General features: G+C 37.2%; 1 protein-coding gene across 2 annotated transcripts in view; it reads left to right on the forward strand.

Moving 5' to 3' along the window:
- Nucleotides 1–11903: 11903 nt before the first annotated feature.
- The window catches only part of LOC136848613 (cysteine and glycine-rich protein 1-like), a 55481-nt gene continuing 47440 nt past the window's right edge, over nt 11904–19944 (forward strand). The window contains exon 1 of one of the 2 annotated variants that reach the window (XM_067120994.1): nt 11904–12116. The gene's annotated coding sequence lies outside the window, so the exon portion shown is untranslated. Of the gene's footprint in view, nt 12117–17591; nt 17680–19944 lie in introns of those variants that run through there. The other variant, XM_067121003.1, reaches the window with a different exon arrangement.

Genomic DNA, 19944 nt, shown 5'->3' on the forward strand with positions numbered 1-19944 from the left:
GTACAGTGCACTTTTCAAGAATAAAGGACATGCAACAAAGGAAATAATACTAGCATTTTCCAAATCAGAACCATCGTGTAACTTCCATGTCATCATTTCTTGACAAGCGATCACTACGTTTGCTAATTCCACTGATATCTAAAGCGACTAGGTAGGAGGTTTTGGCGGCAAAAATCCCTGCAGAAGATTTTGTTGGAAATATATATATATATATATATATATATATATATATATATATATATATATATATATATATATATATATATATATATATATATATATATATATATATATATATACAGTCGGCCCCCATATTCGTGGGGATGCGTACCAGACCCTCCAGCAAGTAGTTAACACCCCAAAAATTAAAATGAAACAAATTACATAAAAATGAAAGAAATTAAATATAAATTTGTGTATACCTTTGACAAACTTAAAAACAAAGTATGTAAAAATAAATTGGAAGGAGAAGACAGTAATGCATATGATATAGAGGAGTTAATAATTAATTGCAACAATTGTGGAGACAAATATATGTGGGTGATGCGTACCAGACCCTCCAGCAAGTAGTTAACACCCCTTCAAAAATGCCTAAAATGAAACAAATTACATAAAAAATGAAAGAAATTAAATATAAATTTGTGTATACCTTTGACAACACCGTAAAAAAACAAAGTATGTAAAAATAAATTGGAAGGAGAAGACAGTACTGCATATGATATAGAGGGAGTATACATAATTAATTGCAACAATTGTGGAGACAAATATATGTGGGTGAAACAGGTATGGGAATAAGGACTAGAATCCAAGAACACAGAAGGGCAGTACAGCTCAACTCACAGGGGAGTGCTATAGCTAGGCATTGTTGGGAAAAGGACCATAGTATGGATTTTAAAAACAGTAGGCTTATATACAAAAGCAATAACATCAGTCATAGGGGGGTAGTGGAAGGGGCACTCATCAGAGAGATTAAAGTGGTAGAAGGAAACAAAGGATTTACCTCAGAGGATCTCATAAGCCGAGCTTTAATATTAAAAGAAGCTAAGATCGACCCTTCTGACCTAGAGGTCAGGTCTCCTGCCCAACAGACCGATGGTGACCACTCACTTACCACAAGGGATAATCCCACTGACCATCAGTTCAGGATATCAGACCGACAGGAGGAGATTAACAACTCTCAAGAGAATGGAAACCAGGACAGCCATCATATAAATGACAGCACAGGGAGGAGACGTTCCAGAAGATTGCTGGACCTTGAACCAGCCTGACTACCTTCACATCTCTTGAAAAAGGGTCACAGTCAGGACCTGAAAGTACTCGAGATTCAAGTAATATGTAAATATTTACAAGTAAACAAGTTATACACAGGAATCTTGTGGGTTTCTCTTTCCATCTTCAGAAGAAAACTGAAAGAAGTTTTTGTTTGATTTGTTATATTGTAAAGACATATAGAAGTGGCCAAAGTAAACCTAGTATTGATGATATAAATCTATGATAGAAGCATAAGAGAATAGTTTTGCATCAAAGGATATAATTCAGATACAAAATTAAACCATAAATAAGACTAAGGGAATATCAATAAAATACAAAGAGAAAAAGAAAAGACATCATCAGAGTTAACTAAAAAAAAAAAGTAATAAACAACTTTGATTTTTTTTAAAGAAGATATACAATTCACACATGCAAATCACACTAGAGGCTGGGAAAAATGTTTATGACGTGAGGCTGATACTGATTAATTATCCGAAGCTTATATTCATTTTTTAGTGAGACTGAAATAAAGTCTCTTCGGGCAGTTCCTGAAAAGTTATCGCCGCTGAAAGATCTTGGATCTTCTTCCAGCCTCCAAATCAAGAGTTCGAAGGTCAATCCTGGTAATGCGAGTATAGTAATATATATATATATATATATATATATATATATATATATATATATATATATATATATATATATATATATATATATATATATATATATATATGTTTAGATAATGGCTAAGTTCCTCGTTGGACGAGTCGGTAGAGTTCTCGGCTAGCACTCTGCTGGGCCCAAGTTCGAGTCTCCGGCCGGCCAATGAAGAATTAGAGGAATTTATTTCTGGTGATAGACATTCATTTCTCGCTATAATGTGGTTCGGATTCCACAATAAGCTGTAGGTCCCGTTGCTAGGTAACCAACTGGTTCTTAGCCACGTAAAATAAGTCTAATCCTTCGGGCCAGCACTAGGAGAGTTTTTAATCAGCTCAGTGGTCTGGTTAAACTAAGGTATACTTTACTTAGATAATAGCTGAGAGGATGATGACTTGTGAAATATACTGGCCTTTCAATGAAATCCAGCGTAAATATCCTCAGTCCAGGTTGCTTATACATTATATTGTTTGTCTTGGGAGGTATGTTACAGTCATTGTAACCGACATGAATTGTAATATGTATGTCACGATAATAGAATTGTAATATGTATGTCACGATAATAGGGATATTGTTAACATTAGCTGTGGAACTCCTCCCAATATAATTACATTCTAAATTAATAAAATAGTAGCAAAGAAACAATCAACTTGTTTGTAGTTTTGCAATTGAGACGGAATAATAAACACTATGCATTATACTGTTTTTTTTTTCTTCTTCCTGTTTGCAAGGTAACGTTAAATTTGTTGTTATTAAGATATCTATTCGTTATACGCCAGCAGATTATCATCGGAGTTAGCGTTAAACGGCAAAAATTTCATTTTCGTTTCCCTAAGCCAAAGTGTACTGTATATTTAGGCAGCCACAAAGTCAGTGCACTTATTAGGGATACCATTTTCCCCACAAACAGAGAGGACGTGAGGTGGAAACCACGTAAAACAGTGCATCAGCTGCGCAGTCTCTCGTTTTCCAAGGTCAGAACTAAGTAGATTTCGTCCGTGGCGTCACTTGTGGGGGAGGGGCTCGCGGATCGCAACAGGTGCCACTATCAGAGTAGGCGACACTGAAATAGTTCTCTGTAACATTTATAGTTTTCTGTAAAAGGAAACCGTTGAGAAGGCTATTTGTCTGTCCGTCCGCCCTATTTCTGTCCGCCCTCAGATCTTAAAAACTACTGAGGCTATAGGGCTGCAAATTGGTATGTTGATCATCCACCCTCCAATCATCAAACATACCAAATTGCAGCCCTCTAGCCTTAGTAGTTTTTTTTTAATTTTATTAAAGGTTAAAGTTAGCCATGATCGTGCGTCTGGCAACACAACAACACAGGCCACCACGACCGGCTGAGAGTTTTATGGGCCGCGGCTCATACAGCAGTATACCGAGACCACCGAAAGATACATCTATTTTCGATGGCCTTGATTATACGCTGAACAGAACACTCGATTGCGCCGAGGAAACTTCGGCGCATTTTTTACTTGTTATGTAGTGTTTCGGCTGAAATTAATTTTCTTTTCATAAAACATATTCTTAGAAATAATCATAACAACAATATGTTTCATAGACCCAAATGACACGCACTGTATCGTAAGTCTGCCTGTACTTATTGCCGCATAACAGGAATGTTTTGAACCAAGTCTTCCGGCGCTGCAAACTCGTGATGTTTTTGTTGTGGCCCTGCTTGCATCAAATTTTCTGGTGTTGTCGCAGCAGTGTTATGATGATTATTTGTAAACCTACATCAATGGATGTTTTGAGAATTAACCGATAATCAAAGAAAAATTAAGAAGAAATAAAAATAGGTTTCCTCTCATTGACTGATAATGTAATAGAATACAGAAAGGTAGTTAGTATCTATAAAATATAAGAAATTTTATATTTATGCAGTTTACAGGTATATTTGCTCCAGATTGCCTTAAAATACATGGAGTGCATAAAAACTTTCGCAAGCTGTAGTGTATATCTGAAACCCCTTTCAGACCTTGACTTTATGAGCACATTTTTACTTTTCTGTAAAAGAAAACTTTTGTGCCGTCTTTGTACGTCCGTCCGCACTTTTTTCTGTCCACACTTTTTCTGTCCGCCCTCAGATCTCAAAAACTACTGAGACTAGAGGGCTGCAAATAGGTATGCTGATCATCTACCCTCCAATCATCAAACATACCAAATTGCAGCCCTCTAGCCTCAGTAGTTTTTATTTTATTTAAGGTTAAAATTAGTCAGAATCCCGCTTCTGGCATCGATATAGGATAGGCCACCACCGGGCCGTGGTTAAAGTTTGATGGGTTGCGGCTCATACAGCTTTATACCGAGACACCGAAAGATAGATCTATTTTCGGTGGCCTTGATTATACGCCGTATACAGAAAATACGTCGCATTTTTTACCTGTTTCATAGTCTCCCTACTCAGACATAACATACTTTAGGGAGAAATCTTAGTTATAGAAAAAGCAACGACGCTATTCGGCCACGATGCACTACGCAGTCATCATCAAGCTACAAGTACATTTTCGCCGGGTAAAAAACAGAATGTGGTGTAAGACAAACAGACAAAAAATTTCAGTGTACGATTTTCAAATTGCACAAAGTATGCAAACACACTTTCCGGTCGAATTCCGCTCATATCCTTCAATATTAAGGAAAATAACGGATCTGAAGAAAACCACTGTGCGGAATTGCGATTTCAGAAAAAACTCGCACCAAAAGCTATTATAATTTTTGCTGTGTAATGTAGGTAATATCCTCTGGAAATCATGAACTTTTCCTAATCTTGTAGCCTTCAGTTATTCAAGAAATCTCTTTACGGAATCTCTCCGTATAGGGGGTAATATAGTGCCGTCAGTGCACCTCACGGGGTGCACTATAGGCATTACTAAAGGTTCTTTGTAGCGTCCTTTCAGCCCCTAGCTGCAACCCTTTTTCATTCCTTTTACTGTACCTTCATTCATATTATCTTTCTTCCATCTTGCTATCCACCCTATCCTAACAATTATTTTATAGTGCAGCTGCGAGGTTTTCCTCCTGTTACACCTTTGTAACATTTTACACTCAGTTTTCCTCTCAGCGCTGAATGACCTCTTAGGTCTCAGCGCTTGGCCTAAACACAATATTCCATTTCATTCCATTTGTACGGAGTCTCACCGAAAAAATAAAACAGCACCAATATTTTTAGCTTATTCTTCAAAAACACTTCGATATTTCATTCACTCTTCTGCACAGCCCGGGGGTTCGAGCTGACGCAGGTGAAACACCTATTTCGTCATTTCCACCGAAGGGTTTCACCGGAACATTTCTGCAATATTTTGTTACTGACAGTTACCTGATTTGCTGCACCTTTGTCATTTTATGTTCAGAAAGTATCTAGAAACAAACTGTGTGTAGCTAACAACACTAGCGGGTCTCGGGGGGAGGGGGTGGCACCTGGGGACGTGCCCCCCATTGGAAAATAATGACAAAATAATAATATTGAAGATTTAGATAATAATAACATAAATGAAAAATATAAAAATGGAAAAAAATCTTCTTGTAGAAATAATGATAAAATTTTGAGAACAAATAATCTTAATGATAACACACACACACACATATATATATATATATATATATATATATATATATATATATATATATATATATATATATATATATATATATATATATATATATACACATATGTACACACACACACACACACACACATATATATATATATATATATATATATAAATATTATATATATATATATATATATATAGTATATATATATGAAAATTGTACCCCCGTGGAATTTTTCTGGATCCGCTAGTGGCTAACAAATGCACATATTGTGATTGACAACATTTGTGCATGATGAAGCAAACAAATCATAACAAATACGGGAAGTCCCACTTCAGCAGCATTATACAAACGCAGAAAGAAAAGAAGGGCATTTATTCCATATCACGCAAAAAACCCACTGGCTACCACGATTCAGACTTTTCGCCCCTATTACAAAGGAGGCAGCCAATGATCAGCTGCAACCATATTTTCGACATCAACGCATACTACAAACGTCAAGGCTGGAAAAGAGGTAGTTTCGAAACTTCGCGTTTCCCCTTCAGAAATTTGTCATGCAGAAAAGGAAATTTGGTTTCTCGAGGTTGCTTATGTAATATACTCTGTACCTCGACCTTGTGAACACACACACATATATATATGTATATATATAAATTTATACATATGTATACACACACACACACACACACACACACACACACACACATATATATATATATATATATATATATATATATATATATATAATATATATATATATATATATATATTATCGGCAATGTCTGAAGTTTTTAGGCAAGGTATGAAATATATGTTACATACTTTTCCTAGGCATAATGTAGTATGCCTAGGCATTATAAAGAATGACAAGTACTAATATGTCAAAGTGTAAAATGGGAAAAGTCTTTTCAAATAAAATGTCTGAAAATTAAACAACAATTAAAAATTAACATGTTTCATAATGAAATAGGGAAGTACAATAATGCATTTCAAAATAAACAAAAACAAAAAAAATACGAAATGAAGTACAGGAGGTTCTTACTGGGAGAACAAGTGAATCACAACGTCATGACTTACTTTGTTGCAACAGGGAAGGCTAGAATGGCATTTTGAATTGCACTTAATTGTCTTCTTTACGCAAAAGCAATGCATACTTTGGCACTTAGTCTTGCACATACACCTCACAAACCCGTGGCTGCTTCCCGTGGACTGAGCGGTAGCAACAAATCGAAGAGGTATTTCGTGGTCAGGAACATCTTCAACTCTGAGTAAGCTCTTTGAACAAACAGTGAATTGTGATCTAGCATAGAGTTGCTTTAAAATTCCTTGTGTTGTTCCAGGTCGATAAAAGCCGTCTTCTGTCACATTCATAACTGCCAACAGATTGCACGAGTCACCGCGTCCCTTGTCGACGTCAGGGGTAGAAACTCGCTCAGTGTCTCCCAAACACGCACGAGGGAAGTTTTTGACAGAGTTCATTTTCATTTTTTTGGCCTCGGCTTCCAGATTCGATTTCGATTGTCTCCTACCTTCGACAGCATTCTCAATGTTGAAGCAAATCTTGCACAAAACATTAACCACATAGCCTTCCATTTCCTCACCTCCATAGTCTCTATTAGTATGCCCACAGATCGGATGAATGATCCGCCCACATCCTCTGCATGAATGGGCACTACTGCTTTCCTTTAAGCAGACACAACACTCGTCACGGTTTGCCTTTTGGCATTGTATAGAATGCCTAGGAAATGTATGAAATGTCAACGATTTCATACTTTGACGGCCGATTTTTTGGCACTGTATACATTGCCTAGGCATTCTACAGAATGGCGGGAGTTCCTCATAAGACGGATCGATATCGTTCTCGGCTAGCACTGTGGTGGGCCCGCGTTCAATTCTCCGGCCGGCCAATGAAGAATTAGAGGAATTTATTTCTGGTGACAGAAATTAATTTCTCGGTATAATATGGTTCGGATTCCACAATAAGCTGTAGGTCCTGTTGCTAGGTAACCAATTGGTTATTAGCCACATAAAATAAGTCTAATCCTTCGGGCCAGCCCTAGGAGAACTGTTAATCAGCTCAGTGGTCTGGTTAAACTAAGGTATACTTAACTTATAGAATGGCGGTTTTCACACGTAACATACAGCATACTGTATACATACATACATACATATATATATAAATATATGTATATATATATATATATATATATATATATATATATATATATATATATATATACAAAGCAAAAATCGTAAGAGTTAACACGAGGTGACCATAAAATACCTACATCGCCACGAAAGGAAAAATGCAAAACTTGATTGGAGTTAATTGGCTACTTTTGTCTAATTGACATCGTCAATTTCACAATATATATATATATATATATATATATATATATATATATATATATATATATATGTGTGTGTGTGTGTGTGTGTGTGTGTGTGTGTGTGTGTATGTACATTGTATATATGCAGATATATGTGAGCGTATGTGTGAAAATGAAAACCTCTGTGTATATCCTGACCAAAATCGGCTTATAAAAAACCAGAAGCAGGTCAGGATTTCCACCCAGTTTGTCTTTCATCTGCCTTGAAGTGTGATATAAATCCCGAGTCAGAGGGGTTATACACACGCACACAAACACACGCACACATATACATACATATATACATATGGCCTAAGAGGACTGGTATATATATATATATATATATATATATATATATATATATATATATATATATATATATATATATACATATATATATATATATAATACTGAGCCAGAAAATTCTGAAAAGTGTGATTTTCTGTTAATGCGGATATTTCCGTCCGATATGAATTATTTATCTATTTGAGTTCAGAGGTCGCGATTATGTAAAATGAAAAAATGCAAAATACTTCGCAAAAATAATAATTCCTTTACAGGTGGAATAATCGTAAATATGCACAGACTTACGACAGCGAAATTCGTCGATCTTTTCACGTTACAAAATAATAGTATAGTATACATACATTCCGATAATCATTCATTCACTAGTGTTTAAGGAAGAAAGTGATGGATTTCTTCTAACTGTTTGCCAGGAAATTAATTGGTATTACTATAGTATGATATCTGCCATCCATTTACATTTGACCCCTCAGTGGCTAGTACTAAACACGGAGAAACAGAGCAGGTGAGTCATTGTTTCGGCGTGTTTAGTACTAGCCCCTGGGGGATCAAATAGTTTTGTATACAGTTTGAGGAAGTAATTGCCACAGGCCTTAATTGGGTTGTTCGGTAGATAGTATCTTAATTTTCAGTAGGTCGCGAATAGCTCGGTAGATATCATACTATAGTAGCACCAATTAATTTTAGCGAAATATTTGTCACAATCATGTAACTCACATCCTGTGGAACATATCACAGCGTACCTGATGAACCAAAAATATGGTTGTTATCAGCTGGGCAGTCCACCAAACGATCAGTCAGCTGCAGGAACAACTAGCAGCGCAGACGTCACTAAGTACAGGTGTCGACAAAAACAGATGCAGGGCCGTCTGATCGCGGTAAAGCCCCAGTCATCATCATAATAATAATCTTCGAAAGGAGTCTTGCTCAAGCTATGACTAATAATGATAATAAATTTGTTAAGGCTTGAGAAATATGTTTCATACAAACATGGAAAGTGTTTATTTAGGTCTTCTGGTATTAGACCTACGTGATTATGAAACTGGAGGGTAAAAGACCTGAGTTTATTATTGCTAAACATATATTTCATTATTACTGCATAAAATATCAATCGATCTCACACCACTGCTATCGGCTAACCCAACACAAATTATGACAGTAAACAGCATAAAGACACCAAGGATTATTTTACCCCTATCAGACAACTTCCACGAAATAGTAACTATATAGACGTCCCTTCAAATTCAGTGCCTTTTCCTCGCCTGATTTAACCAACGTCATTTTTTTTTTTTTTTCTTGTAGGAGACTTCATTCTTCATCCACTGCGCATGGGAACGCATCATGACATTGTGAAATTGAAATTATATTCCGTCATGAAAATATCATGTTATTGGTAACAAGGTGTTGCAAGAAATAGATTTTAAAAAGTGAATTGCGATAACCACGCCGTTCATCGGCAGGCTGAGGCTTCAGAGTCAAAACCATTTCTTTCCCTGAAGCATGGCTCTCTTCCACTTTGATAATTTCAGTCTTGCTTTTCCGCGTAGCTAAGAATGAACTGTTTGTAAAACTGGTATTTACTCTGTGCAATAAATTTTCCTTTAACGCTTTGATGCCATGATGCAGCAAACTGACAAATGTGGTTTTGCAGCAGCATGTCGATTTCATGACACACACAAACCTCCACATGATCCAGGAAAAGTTTGTATGTTAGAAGGCACTTCGAAAGCCTGGGATGTCGCAGGCAACGAGCAGGTTGAGCAAACCCTCGATGGCACGGATGCCCGCCAATAGCCCAATGATTGGAGTCTTCCTCCATGAGCTGTACACTCGTTGTTTGTCTCCATGTGTCAGCTAAACACAAAAAGTACAACCCTGTTGAAAGAAGCCTCGTCAAAGGGCTTCAGTTTCAGGCGTCAATGACCGCCATGGCCATTGACGCCAGTCTGTAATACTATATTACGTAATGTCAGCAATGCCTTAACGTTGCAAGCCACTGGATTCCAAGACAACACACCACTAGAGCCAATCGACGGGAACACAAGGATAGGGAGGGGGTGGGAGAAGGGCCTACGGCACTCTCGGTTTGTTTCTTATTAAGTCAGTGAACAGTCAATTTGGTTAAACGTGCCTACGGCATTACTGTGATAAAACGACAATACACGTTTCTTTAGCAGGGAAGATTCCACTCTCTTCATTACAAACAAGTTACAGTAAAATTTCCCCTTTTACGCAGTACTGGAAAAAGGTCAAAATTCAAAAACTGCCCGATGCCTACATACATTTTCCAGGACACTGAATTTGAAGGGACGTCTATATAATTACTGTTTCATGGAAGTTGTCTGATAGGGGTAAAATAATCCTCGGCATCTTCTCTGTGCTGTTTACTCTCATAATTTGTGTTGCGTTGTCTGATAATCTTCAACAGGAGTCTTGCTCAAGTTATTATTACTAATAATGATAATACATGCGTTAAAGTTTGAGAGATATGATTCATATAAACATGAAAAGTGTTTATTTAGGTCTTCTGGTATTAGCAGTGGTGTGAGATCGATTGATATTTTATACAGGAATCTTGAATTTCATGAAATATATGTTTAGCAATAAAATAAACACAGGTCTTATACCTTCCAGTTTCATAATCATGTAGGTCTAATACCAGAAGACCTAAATAAACACTTTTCATGTTTATATGAATCATATCTCTCAAACCTTAACGCATGTATTATCATTATTAGTAATAACTTGAGTAAGACTCCTTTTGAAGATTATTATTATTATTATTATTATTATTATTATTATTATTATTATTATTATTATTATTATTATTCCGTATGGTGAAGATTCTTGTTTAAGTATTGTTTTTCTTCCTTTTCCTCTTTCGTCTTTAGGTCTTAGCTATGTTTGACCGTAAGAGACTTTATCCCTTGATCCAGCAAGAGTGGTCATGACACACCTTCAATCTATATGGCAAAATATAAAAATTTTCTTCATCATCATAATCTCTCTCTTATTTGCAAACATTTTATCATTATTCGTAAATAAACAAATTTGCAGGTTATTTGAAAAATGTCACAATTTCGGCCCGCCAAAACTTCAGGTGTCATATGATTCGTTATTTGGTAATTTTTTTTATTAGAAGTTAATACCAGATCTTGCCAAACTACTTACACACTGTAAAACGAAATTCCTAGATTTTGCCATCATATTCTTTTTAATTTTAAAATAAATTCAGTACACAGGTAATTAGATATTAAAATCAGTATCGTACCAATCATATCTGCAGTCTTTTCATGTCGTTTTGACAAAAATAATTTTATTAAGCAGTTTGTGACTGGTTTAGGAATGTTGCACAATATAAAGAAATAAATAAAGAAAGAAAACCGGTAAAGAGGAGCAATTTGCAGAGACCACATCAGCCATGTTGGATTGGTTTTTATCGGCTACCATTGTACCACGTGTCATAATGATGTTTGGCGACCTTCATTCTCTCGGTAGTCAACTGGGAAAACGCAATAGCCTACACATTGGTGCAAAGATTTAATTTACATGAATATATCACTCGTAACACGTCATTTCTAATCAAAATCTAATAACCAAAGTAAATTCCTTAGAAACCAGGTAAAAGGTTCATGAACGACGATACAACAGCAATGCTATTTTTACAGCAAAATGTTAATGGGATAATATGATGACGTTAAGAATCATCAAAATTATGTTTAAGAACAAAAGAGAAGAAAATACAATGTTGTCAGCTGTACCGCCATCACAGTGGCGCGCCTCCGCACCTTCGTCGTCTCACTGTAGCGATCGCCCCTCGCTTCCTTCATAGTCTCTCTCCCTTCTCGTTCTCCACCGTATCGTGTTAGTTGTGCTTGGGTAACTGTTGAGTGTAGATGTGTGCGTATGTTTGGAAGCTGGATCGCGACAAGAAACTTATTTGTTGATTACAGTTGCCATTAACATCTCAGACTTTCGCAGGTAATTAAGTCCACTTTTCATTTTACATCTGTTTCACTACACCTTTTCTTAATTCTTATTAAGCAGATTCTTCAGTAGGCTAGATAACGTATACGAAAATGCGTATGTACGTACGATACAGGCAACATGTGAATGTAATGCCGTTATGTGGGTGTTTTTCGTCAGTTTCAATAAAGGCTCTGCTGTATTTACATCGTACTTTCGTGAAAAAAATCATATTGCTTGCAAAATAAATTATACTAGCTTAGCTGCGACCTATATGCGCTTTTTCAGTTCTAGAATTTCGTTCAAAAAGAAAAAAAAAATCGTTATGGGAGTTACATCGTTTCTAACTGACAGTGAAATATTTGATGTGCTGAAAAATACAAAACGTAACCGGACTATCCGGTGAATGCACAACACAACATAACTTTTATGTTCTTTCACCTTTTCAAGTGTCTACAAGTATCATGTTACTTCCCGTAGCCTATGGGCCTGGGCGGTAAAACAATCCATGGTGGGCTGCTCTTGACCACATTCAGGCGGCTGTTTGCTAGAGAAATCCAAGAAAACAACAATTGTCAGTTGTGTAATGTTCACCTGTAATTCACTTATTAATGTCGTTATGTAGGACCAGTTTTTCTGTGGGGTCATTATCTTTATGATATTTACAGTCTTTTGTTTATGTTTTTACGTTCATCCCCAACGGGCTTCTACTAAACACGCCGCAGGCGCAAGGTGATATATGCCGGGTGTCACTATCAAGGAAAGCTCCCGATTTGATTTTCTGAAATTTAGGCTCTCGAGCCACATTTATTTAGACGAATTAGAACTTATCCCATCAGTATCCTATCCAAGCCGTGTTACAAAATTTATCCCATCAGTATCCTATCCAAGCCGTGTTACAAAATTTAGTCACGTTAATTTAGTATAACCATGAGTTCTCAGGATTAGGTTATGTACAATATAGCCTTGCTTGTCTGCCAAGCACATTGCCTACATACCGTTTTCTCGCAAGATCAGCTTTCATACGAAAAAATGAAGAGGTGCCTCTTTGGCATTTGAATTTCTAATAACGTATCTTCTCTCTTATTCCGTTCACGTCTCTTTCTCTTGTGCAAGATGAATGATTATTTTTGCATGTTCCAAATCAGAATTTGAATTATCCTAACTGCCACTCCTCAGCTATACAACGTTGCAAAGAAAGGTAATGTATTTCTTGGGATGCCGAGAAACAACTTCCATAATTTGGTAGTAAATGATAAAAGTTCGTCTTGGATAGGACAGTGTAACTGACGACGAAGTGCTGACAAAGTGGCCCGTATAAAAGTGTTGCAGATTGAAATTAGTCGGTTATGTTAATGTGAAGTATTCGTAACGTTGGATGTGAAATCTATGTGTATAGAAATTGACAGTACTCAAAGAGAAGTTGCAAGAAAATGTTGAAAAACTGAATATTTGAACATGATTTGGACAGCTGGGAGGTGTTTCGACGGTTGAAGGTTGCGTGCAACATGACGGTGCCGGATCAAGTACTGTGTACTGTATAACATCTGCATTTGACACTTGAAATTAATAACCAAAATGCGACTACATAACTTCTTTACGTAATTGCGATTGTTGACGGTTTCCAAGCATAACACTTCGGAGAGTGATATAACTGAATCTCAGTTTTTAAAGAAAGTTGTTAAAAGAACCATAATATTATTTAAGTAAAAAGGTCACTTGGAACAGATAATGCTCATCAACGATTCAGATCTCTGACATGCCCCACGTATCATGATTATTTACACAACAAATATACACACCTAAGGATTAAAACGAAGATGATACATTGTTACTAAACTTTATAATGTGTTAAAAAACAAGTATGTTAAATCAGATCGTCATAGGTTACTCTGCAAACCTTTTAAAGTTATAGATCATAAATGCAACCACCATACTCGGAAAAGTATGAAAGTAGGGAGATGTTAACACAGCTGAATTAGGGGCGAGACAATGAAATAATAGCTGGGAGCACGAACCATGCTACGGTGGTGGTGAAGTAGGGGTTTGAGGAAGGTGGTCTCGGTTTGAGAGAGAAGGGCTTGAGAGGACCCCAAGGTGGTTGAAACCAGAAAGCTTTGCTGTTACTCATACTCCATGGGGAGGGAGGAAGGGTCAAAGGTTATAGATGGAAGGATACAGGAATGGCTGCGGGGTGTGAGGGGAGTGGGGAATTCTCTCTTATTTCGTAATATAGATTCACGTTATCTGCAACGCATTTACAGGCCGTTAGAAGAAGCCTGATACACACATATGTATATATACACATACGGTATATATGTAAATATTTATGTATGTATGTATCCAAGAGAAGGAGCCGTTGTTCCATAGCACTCGAAGATGAAGCGAAGGGACAAGCATCTGAAACAAAGCTTTATTAGCCGAAGTCTCGCGACACATTTGCAGGTCGCACCGTAAACGACGGAAAAATTAAAGACACTATAACAGTATAATTTTGCGCGTAACACGCAATCATATCTATTCCACAGCAAACACTAGAACACGGAAAAGTACTAAAAAGAGTAAGATTAATTAGATAAAGCTAAACATTGTATTACATGCCAGAACCCATCCGAGCAGTGGAAGGGAGGAGACTGAAAGGAGCTTTAAAAAAAAAAAATCAATGACAAGAAGTCTGGAACAGCAAATTAGGCAACAAACACGAGTGCAGATGGTAGTGGTCTTATTGTTGGGGCTGTCAAAAGAGTTCCAAAAATGTTCAAGCATGTGTTGCTGATGCATTTTTAGAACTTGTAAACAGACAGCACACCAATATAAAGTTTACTCTGGACAAGGAAGCAGACTATAAATTACTTTTATTGGACCTTCTTATTCCTAGGGATATCCAAGGCTCTTCTTACACCGAAGATTTTAGAAGTGTTTTTACAGCTCATTTTGTGAACTTTAAGATTAATGCTATCTCGACTCTACTTCACAGGCTTTTGCTAATACATCGAATTGGTTAAATTTTCACCAATGAATTCTATTCCTAGCGAAATTTAAAGATAATTGCTTTCCTCCATGGCTATATGCTACTTTTCCTTTCCTGCATAATAATATATTTAGGAGAAAATGCCTATAGATTTTTCAGTTCTCCTTGCTGTTGATCTTAAACTTATTACCAAAGAAGTAAAAAATGCGTGGAAGTTTCTTCGGCGCAATCGAGTTTTCTGTACAGCCGCTACAGTGTATAATCAAGACCACCGAAAATAGATCTATCTTTAGGTGGTCTCAGTATAATGCTCCATGAGCCGCGGCCCATGAAACTTTAACCACGGCTCGGTGGTGGCCTATCCTATATCGTTGTCAGAAGTACGATTATGACTAACTTTAACCCTAAAGAAAAACTACTGAGGCTAGAGGGCTGCAATTTGGTATGTAATGATGATTAGAGGGTGGATGATCAACATACCAATTTGCAGCCCTAGCCTGAGTAGTTTTTAAGATCTGAGGGCCGACAGAATAAAGTGCGGACGGACAAACTTTAACCTAAAACCCAAACCAAGGGTCAAAACCGTTTCACCCCCTCTTGTTTCTGTCTCCAGAGCTCCCCAGAATATAAAATCACTTCAAGATTGTTGGTAGAATCACATAGGGGACATTCCAACTCTTATGTATAACCTACAAAGAATATAAACACTTCAAGATTGTTGGTAGAGTAAACAATGAAACCGACTTTAGCATTTTAGAATCTGATTTAATGAAAAAGAGAGTCCCAACTCCAAAAACACACATACCTATCATCTGCACAGGTGTTTGTTGCCTAATTTGCTGGTACAGACTTTTTGTCATTGTTTTTTTAAAAACTGCTCCTTTTAGTCTCCTCACTTCGACTACTCGGATGGGTTCTTGCTAGTATACAATGTTTAGATTTATCTAATTAATCTTATTCTTTTGACAATGCGGCTTGAAAATGTGTCGCGAGAAGTCGGTTAAGATGCCTGTCCCTTCTCCTGGCTCAATATTTGAAAATGTAAATGTGTATATGCAGCCCCTTTCATTCCTTTTACTACACCTCCATCATATTCTCTTTCTTCCATCTTATCTTCCACCCTCTCCTAACAATTGTCTCATAGTGCAACTGTGAGGATTTCCTCCTGTTACACCTTTCAAACCTTTTTTGGTCACAGTTTCCGTTTCAGCGCTAAATGACCCCATAGGTCCCAGCGCTTGGCCTTGGGCCTAAATTTTATATTCCATTCCTTAAAGAGTTGCAAATAGTGATGATGACTAGGTCTTTGTCACCTTGGGCTTAAGCAGACCATGCAATATCCTCACCTTCAGCTTGGCGTGCTACACCTGCAAATAGTGGTTATACAACATCTGTGGACACAATATCAAGAAATATGAAATCACTTGTGTACCTGTAGGAAGAGCATTTTGCAGTCCGAGGGCTCACTGAAATACCAAGTTAGTCTTTTGATGTGGTTGCGGGCTTAGTACTCAACATCCCAAATCATCAGAAGAACCTCTGAATACTTGCTGACTACTGTTGCGGTTAAAAGCAAACTGTTGTGATCCCTGCACTACTTCGCAAAGTTTGCCTGCAGCGCTTTGACAGAATCAAGCTGTACTGTCTAGTGTCTGGACAGTCATATATTGCATGTGACAGCTCTATTGCCGTTATAGAGTTGAATAATAGGAGGTGTGAAAGCATAATGACGCCCATGGGGTACTGTGAGAAGACCAAACTCCCGTAAGAAGAGGTTCCACTGGCACCACTTGACAGGAGAAGACATCCTTGACTTGAGCAACTTACTTGAGCTAAAAAGGCAATCAGGAGTGTAGGGGCCAAGCAGTTCCAGAATGTTGCCCAGCCCGTCATTCGCAATGATTACTTTCAAGGGTACATCCTCACAAAAGATTACAAAGTGACCAGCATTAATCATTACTCACAGGTTTATAAGAAGTATTATCATCATACTCCATGACTTGTATATTAATATTTATTAAGTATGTGCGATAGTATTTTCGAAATTTTTGGATTTTTTTAAGGTTAAGAAAATTTGGGGTGGGGTTTGGGCGATTTTTTTTTTATAGTATTTCCATACAACATTGTAAACAAGAAAAGATAACAATACAAAGTACATCTTTGGAGATTTTATTCCATAAAAAAACATGATAAAACACATTTTAGTGCATGAATGGGGAATTAGAGCAAAAACAAAAGGAAAAGACATATTCGCACATTTTTGCAAATATCACAAAAATAATAAACCTTTTTCAAAACTCATTACTGAAAATTAACGTTAATATAATGTACATAATATTAACATAATTTTAAAAAATACAAGTTTATAATAACTGTATTATCGCGATTTGAAAGTTGGTGATTTTTCTGTCGCAGTTCTAAAAAATTAGCGAAGAGGGTATATATTAAACAGGCATAGAGTTCATACGGCTGGCAGGTACGTGGATCCAGAAAGCCCGATTACTGTACCAATGTGGGTTGAGATGGCTGGCGAGTTGCCCGGAAGAGAGCATAAACGAGCAGAAGGAAATGGTATTTCCTTTGTTCCTTTAGGGACGTCCCTAAACCGTAAGGAAGTTCTCACGGAGGTCATTGTTTTGATCTAAAAAGTTTCCTTCTTTTTTCCTCGTCTGTTTCCGTACGAAGAGTGAGTAGTCTTTTTAGGTTGTTTAACTGTTTTCGACAAAAAGAGGTTTCCCGGGGGTTGCGTTCTTCTGCCAGCTCCTACCTTGGGCGTGGTGTCTGAGATGCCCAGGATTGCAGATTCCTCCCAGATGTGGGGAATTCATGTTGTTAATGGGGAAGAGGATGTTCTTGGTAACTTGATTTGCGAACAATGTTTGGCCTTTAGTTCCAGTATGCTTTTTTACTTGATGGTTACTGCCGGGATAAAAGGGTTTCGGGAAACAACATTCGGCGGTAATTCTTTGAGTTTCTAAAAGAGTTCTTTTCTTTGTAAACAGTGGGCATAATAAAGGAAGAGGTTGAATGGCCTAGTTTTTAAGATTATTTAAGATTATACGATATTTACTCCGTAAATTAAATGTTACTGTTAACTACAAAATTGCATATTAGCCAAAAAATTCAAATGAAAAGTATGAGACCAACTGATGCACAGAGCAGATATTGTAACTTATTGTATTTGCGGTAGTTGGTTTTGCTCTAATCCTGGACGACACAGGAGTGACTTTCTTGCCCTGAGTATCTAGTGAATGACCAGTTCCACAAATACAAAATCAAAAAAGTTTGCTTTTGCCATTCCTTCGGATTTTATGTTGAAGCTTCTTGAGGCATAATTCAACGCAGGGAGGATATGTGCAATTACGTAGTCTGTAAGTTTTAATTTGTGCATCAGTTGCTTTATTGTCTGTTAATATTACAACGAACGAATATCTGTGAATAATTTGTTCAGTCTTTTCTAGCTGGCACAGCGAATTGTTTTCCAGTTCGTACTGCGCGTTCGCTTGTGTTATTAGTAAAGAAAAAGGAACCTTTTTCAATAAATAGTTTCACGTTTAAGCGTATCTTATGTTAATTCAGCACTAGTTTATTGAATAAATTCAAGTATAAGCGTGCTTAATAAATAATCAAAGTGTAAATAAGTACCATGGTGTGCATGCGTGTATTTAAACTAATTCGCGTAACCGTTTTGCAAAGCCTCTTGATTCAGGAATTTTGTGATCGAGCTCGACCACCTCTGGGCTGTTGGGGACCGGGGAGGACTGGAGAAGCCCCACCATCACCATCACCATCACCAGGAGGACCGTTAGCCTGAGAAAACAGTGGAGGAGGAGGAGGGAAGGAGTCGAGCGGGAGGGATGGAGGAAGGGCCGGGGGGAAACGCAAGTGACGGTTGGAATCCGGATATGCTGTGTAGTGTGTACGGGCCTATTCAGGGGTTCATGCTTCCCATGAAAAAGGAGCGAGTCTGTTCACCTTTCTGGAAAGCGGCGGAAGAAATTGACGAATTTGGGAGAATATTGTTTCAGGCAATGTGGATAAATCACACAAACTGGAGATGTAACTTCTAGTTTCTCCGAAACCATGCTCTTCTAGCAGAATCGAGAAAAATCTAAATTGTGTCCTATTACTAATTTCAGTTCTTATTCCACAATGCTTCGCATTACACATTATTCAGCAGAAAGACAACTTGGTGTAGATTGCGTGTCCATTTCAATTTTGATTTGGAATACCGTTTGGAGAAAAGCTTTATTTATATACCTTCGTTGAACATTACAGCAACAAATTGCCAGCATTCATTGCGCGAGGTGACATTCATTACTGAAATACAACACCTGTCACCAACACTTCTGCTTCATTGTATATACACAACAATAACAAAAACAAAAAAAAGTCTATGAAATGAAAAGAATAAGCACTGGTTCGTATTCTTGGAGTAGGCATCTTTTATGGGAAGAACAGGACACTCCATTCAACGACAGTTCACATTCTGGCGAATCCGATTACAGTGGTGAAAAAAGATGGCTTGCAATACAGATCATTCAAAGTTGATCTCAGTAACAGTAAAGAATCACCCATTTTCCTAACCAGGTTGCCACGAGTGTTGCAGCTAATAAAAATAGAGTAAAGGCAACTTCTCTAAAACACAAGAAGAACTACTTTTATAAAATGGAAAACGATTACGGAACACAGAAACAAAAATAAGTTTTGCTTTAAAATCACCTCAGAATAGTCATCTTAGTCCTAAAGAGTCTTGTCCCCATTTCAAATTTTATATATAGCCTCTACAGCCTCGCAAATATTTTGCCACCGATAGTTATAGTAATCGCTGACGTCATATTTGCCTGAAACACTGTCCAGGCTTAGCCGAGT

Source organism: Macrobrachium rosenbergii, chromosome 2, assembly GCF_040412425.1.
Source record: "Macrobrachium rosenbergii isolate ZJJX-2024 chromosome 2, ASM4041242v1, whole genome shotgun sequence".
NCBI classification, from domain to species: Eukaryota; Metazoa; Arthropoda; class Malacostraca; order Decapoda; family Palaemonidae; genus Macrobrachium; species Macrobrachium rosenbergii.